The sequence below is a fragment of the Octodon degus genome, unplaced genomic scaffold, assembly GCF_000260255.1.
Source record: "Octodon degus isolate 3935 unplaced genomic scaffold, OctDeg1.0 scaffold00445, whole genome shotgun sequence".
NCBI classification, from domain to species: Eukaryota; Metazoa; Chordata; class Mammalia; order Rodentia; family Octodontidae; genus Octodon; species Octodon degus.
The window spans coordinates 141315-147005 of NW_004525021.1; the positions used below are offsets into that span (position 1 = coordinate 141315).

Sequence of the window (5691 nt, forward strand, 5' to 3'; positions counted from 1 at the left end):
ATTTAAAAAAATCAGGAAATAAATACCTGGACTGATACAATGTCCACTGTTGTGAGACTTCTCCTTCAGTTTAAATGTCTTGTCTCCAAAGAAATTTTAAAAGTGTTAGCTTTATGTGAAGACTACAAATTTCACTTAATTTACTATTAAGCCAATTTTTATACAACTAAACAAGGAACTAACCATAAACTAAGGTGATACAGAAGACAAACATGGAGAGAGAAACAGAGGAGTTGCAGCTGGACAGAGCAACAGATGCTGCTGTGACATCTTGCCTTCCCGCTTCCAGTGAGCATATCACCTAACAGATTTGGGTGTGCTGATGTTAGTGTACTAACTCCCCTGGTTTGCTAGAATTTGTATATCATTAAGCACATAAAAAGTCCTAATGAAAGCAATTCCACTTAAAGACATCAACAGTGGACACTAATTGAAGCAATTTTAAACTGCAGTCTGCCACTATAAACAAATATAAAATGCAATAGTTACAAATTAAAAACTATAATCTTGTCCAAAGCTTAATTTCTCCTGCCTTTTAACAGTTTTTTTTTTTTTTAAAATGGATTTAGTTTAGGCTCTATATAGGGTCTCACTATGTAGATTAGACTCACAGTGATCCAAACAAGTCTGGGGAAGTTCAAGCATAAGGATGATTTCAAAAACATGAAAGATTTGCTGTTAAGCAAATGAAAAGGCATTTGATAGATTCATCAGAGCAGTAAGATAAATTACAGATCAGCTAGCTTATTAGAGACAATCACAATCCACTAAGAAGTACAGCCATGGAGTAAGAACAAACTTCAACAACTCCAACCGCTTAGGCACAACCGGATCAGAATACAGAGCAACAAAAGTCCATGGCATTGTCTCACACAATAAAGTGATCAGCAGATAATCAGTGGACTCTAACAGGAGGTATGTGAACAACTGAGGGAGATGACTTCGTGGTAAGATACGTCACAAACCTGGAGGAATAAAGGCCTGCTAATACTACCATCATCACAGGGTGACTATGTTTGCTTGGGCACAGCCTGCCTTCTGAGGGGTCACATCAAGAGGCTTCAAACTATGGAGAAAACAGACTTCATTGAGATGGTGCAGGCAAGTCTCTATACAAGCAAAAAGCAAAAACAAGCCATCCTCAATAAGAAATAAAATAAATTAAAGAAAATATTCAGTTGACAACAAACAATTAGGGGATATGGATAGAAACGGTGGTGTCATAGATACACAAGAAAAAGACTAGTTGATCGAACTACCCATGAGAAGGTCCAAATATTGCATCCAACAAAACAGCCAGAATTACTATGTCTGAAGAACAAAATTCCATGTGTACTGAAGTAAAAGAAGCTATGATGATGAAATTATCAATAAAAATTATTGTAAAAGGCAAATGGAAACTCAGAAATTGAAAAGTATACAATGAGAAACTCACCAGAAGACCTGGAGTTTCACAAAGAGGAATTAGAGATATAAGGCTCAAAGCACACACAATCTTCCTAGCACTCAACCTGTTTTCCAGCAGAGGTATTGTTCTCAGTGAAGGCTCACCTTAGTGTAAATGCTGTCACTGGCAAACAAAGGATGTTATTTAAAAAACGTAAATTAGAATGCTGTAAATTTGTGCATATCTGGAGATACCCAAAACTTTTACACAAATGCTTCAAAGACTCTGCCCAATGAGGTCCAAGACACCCAGAGATCTCTGACCACAGACGTTTATTAACATCTTCCCGCCTAATTTCCCTTATCTTCATTCCAATCCCTGTTAAAAGAGCCTGCATCTCTATTTTCCCTACAGAGGGCCCTAATGCCATCAATCTGCCTGTATGACTGTATGACTGTATGACTTGGTATTAAACTGTCTGTCTCATGGCTTTCACAAGCCCTCACTGTAATTCCCAGTACTAAAGTCTGGTGACCTGCTCTGAGTTCCTTATGGAGAACTTAGAGACATAGACATTACATATTCTGAAGAAGAGACAGAATAAAAATGAAGGAAAGTTGAATAAAGACCTCGAGAAATGCAGGACAGCACTTAATGGACCAATAAACATATAGCAAACGTTAGTAGAGAACAGGTAGAGGCTACAGCTACAGCTGTCAGCAGATCTTGGAATCATCCATGTGGCATTGGTTTTAGGTGCTTACACATTGCAAGGGTTCTGAATTTAAGAAGGGTTCCACCTCAATTTCAGAAGAAGGCCTGGAAGGTCAGGCAGTATGACCCTGAGAGGGTTGTGTGTGAAGCTGTGAGTGAGAACCCTGTTCAGTGGAAACCCAAGTTTGGAAAAGCCGAGAATGTGGATCATCTAAGGGAAACTGCAAGGATGGAGCAAAGCAAGCCTAAGATGGAAGTCATAGAAGCCACCGCCAAGAGTGCCACAGGCACTGAGCCACAAGGAGTTCACAATTTACCAGAGAGTGCTTTGGATGTCCCACATGGTACTGAAGGACTTAATGTTTGCCCTGCTGGATTTTGGATTTGTGTTGGTTCCAATGCTTGGTATGCTCTGTGTATGGCTTTTGGAATGGTAATGTTTACCTTGTGCCTTTGAGAGTTGCAGTTGTTTAAGTTTTCATTTGTACAAGGGCTCAAAACTAGGAGTTTGGCTTGGATCTTGGAGGAGACTTGGAACTTGGACATTTCAGCAATGCTAAAACTGTTGGAATTTGACAACTCTTAGAGATGGAATAGAATAGCTTTTGCATAAAGGGATTAGCATGAGTCTTTGGGGGTCCAGGGGTGGAATGTTATGGTTTGTGTACAGGTGTGCCCCCAAAGCCTCAGGCAGTCATAGGGCATCATCTGGATTTTGTGGCTGATTACTTTGGGTGTGGATGCTGCACCTGCCCTGGGGCAGGTAATATGCATTACAATGTAAAATGGAAAGAGAAGCTAGCTGCTTGAGCTGCTGCTACTCTTTCCTTGCTCTGGCTCCTTGCCTCCACCATGAGACTTTGTTCTCTGCCATGTGCCACTCTGCATTGGTTGGAGCCAGCTAAGTATGGACTGAAACCTCCATTAACTGTGAGGTGAATAAACCTTTTTTTCCTTTAAAAACACAGTAGACAAGAGGTAGAAAAATTATGAGAAGAGGACTGGCAAAATAACTCAGAGGATAAAACACCTGCAAGCAGGTGCAGGGGCAGGGTTAACTCCCTAGGCCTGCCCTGCCAGCTCCACCCCCAGGCACACTGAGATGCCAATTGAGACTGAGTGTTGTGTAGACACCTGTAATCCCAGCACTTGGTTAACTGTAAACAGGAGAAGCACTATGAATCCTATCTAGTACTGAGATGCTGAGCACCCTGTAGACCCTTCCTCAACATACAGAAAAAAATATGAGACGAAATGGCAACTTACAACACTCTTAATGCATCCCAGCATGGCAGTGCATGCCTGATCTACAGCACTCAGGAAGGCCAAAGGAGGAGGATGGCCAAAGTTGAACACAGCCTAGGCAACTTAGCAATTTAGCAGAGCATGCCCCAGAAATAAACACAGGTTGAGCTTTCAGTAAGAAAGTCCTAAGTTTAAATCTGAGAACTGCAGAAACAAAAAACTTTCTCTAATGTGATGAAAACATTAATCTACACATTTAACGAGTGCAAGAAGATCAAGATAGGATAAATACAGAAACTCACACTAACACATCAACATAAAAATGCTCCAAGACAAAAAGAAAAATGTACAAGTTAATGCAATAAGATATATATTTGATTTCTCATCAGAATGAAAAAAAAAATGGAGAGCCATGACAGATTAAAGTGCTAAAAATAAAACAATGTTAACTGAGAAGTTTATAGCCAAGAAGAAGGAGAAATAAATCCATTCCCAGAAAATAAAATAGTGGAAAGTTTGTTGCTAGCAGATGTGCCTTAATACACAGTAAAAATAGCTCTTCAGGTTGAAAGCAAGTCAGTGAAAACAGGAGCAAAAATTTATAAGTTACAAAAGATAGTATGATATAAAAGTCAATAATTATGTAAGATAGTATAAATGCTTAACTTTTTCTCCTTTCTTGCTTTAGGTGATTTAAAGTGCACTGCATAAAACAATGTACACTAACTACACTGTTGGGTGTAAAAGGAAGTCTTACAATTCAACAAGAAAAAGATCAATAAGCCATATTTTAAAAGGACAAAGTATTGAACATGCCTCCCCAAAACACATACAAATGGACATTAAGCACAAACACAAAAATGTTAAACACTACTAGTCAATAGAGAAATACAAATCAAAACCATTTAAATGGCAGAGTCTCAATATGTTAGAGAACTACCATGTGACCCAGCTATTTCCTTCCCAGGTTTATACTCAAGAGCAAGTAAAAGCAAAACTGCACAAAAAATGGATACAAATGTTCGTAACAGTATTATTGATAGGAGCCAAAAATGCAAACAACCAAGTGTACGTTAGCACAAATGGACAAAGAAAATGTGGTACGCTGATATGACGGAATATTATTCAGCAATAAAATGAAGCAATGATGATAGGGCCCAGGACATGGCTCCATAGAAAAAGAGTTTCCCTGGCAAGCACAAGGGCCTGAGTTCAATCCCTGGTTCCACCAAAATAATAATAATAATAATAATAATAATAATAATAATAATATTAAGCACTGAAGCACTGGTACATCTTGGATGGAACTTGAAACATTGTACTAAATAAATATAGAAGACACAAAAGATCACATGTTTTGCAATTTTATAAATGTCCAAAATAAGCAACTTCATAGAGACAGGAAGCAGATTAGCAATTGGTACAGAAGTTCATTTGGAGCTTGGTGGAAAGAAGCTCCAAACTTAACCTGTCTGTATAATGAGGCACTAGGTCCACCAAATCAAAACAAAGCTCTCCTTTTGCAAAAGGACCCAAGCACCCATCTGCAATGAGGAAGCAGGTGTGAGGGACAAAGGAAAGTTGCTTCTCTTATCACTAACCCAGGAGAAGCAGCTGAAATTTACCCCATTGGTTGTGTGGATGGTCCACAACCTATTCCTTTTGGCTAATTTGCCAAGGGCAGATATGAAGAGGCGCTGAGAGGAAAGAATATGGCGGGCACAGGGCATTGGAATGGAAAGCTCTTGGATGTGGGTAGCTATCTCTGGTCTGCAGCTATGCTCCCAGAATATCAACTGAACAGGTATCTCTCATAACTCTGGTGTAAGGGGTAGGGAATGGAATCCTACGGCACACTGAAGTGTAAGAGGGAGGTGCTCCACTTTATAGCCATTGATACAGCAGGCTGGATTGTGCACAGGCTGATGAAAATGTTCTGGATTTAGATAGAGGCGATGATTGCACGGCCCTGTATAACAGCCAAGGTATATTTTAAAATGGAACATTACTTTATGTTACTTCTTACTTTATTTTGTATTTTGGAACAGGGCCTTGCTCTGCAGCTCAGGATGGCCTTGAGCTCACTCTGTAGCCCCAGCTGGTCTTGAACTCACAACGATTTTCCTCCCTCAGCTTTTTGAATGCTGGAATTATAAGCGTGCGGCAACATACCCCGCCCAAAGGGGAATATTTTATAAGTTCAATTGTATTTCAGTAAGCTTTAAAAATAGGTAAGCAATTTCAATGGGCATTTCTCCAAAACATATACAGAAATGGTCAGTAAACACGTGAAAAGATGCTCAACATTGTTAGTCATTAGGTAAAAACATAATAAAACCGCAGTG

The 5691-nt window shown here is 39.4% G+C and overlaps 1 pseudogene; it reads right to left on the bottom strand.

Moving 5' to 3' along the window:
* The window catches only part of LOC101589020, a 6407-nt pseudogene extending 5410 nt beyond the window's left edge, over positions 1-997 (bottom strand).
* Positions 998-5691: the final 4694 nt, after the last annotated feature.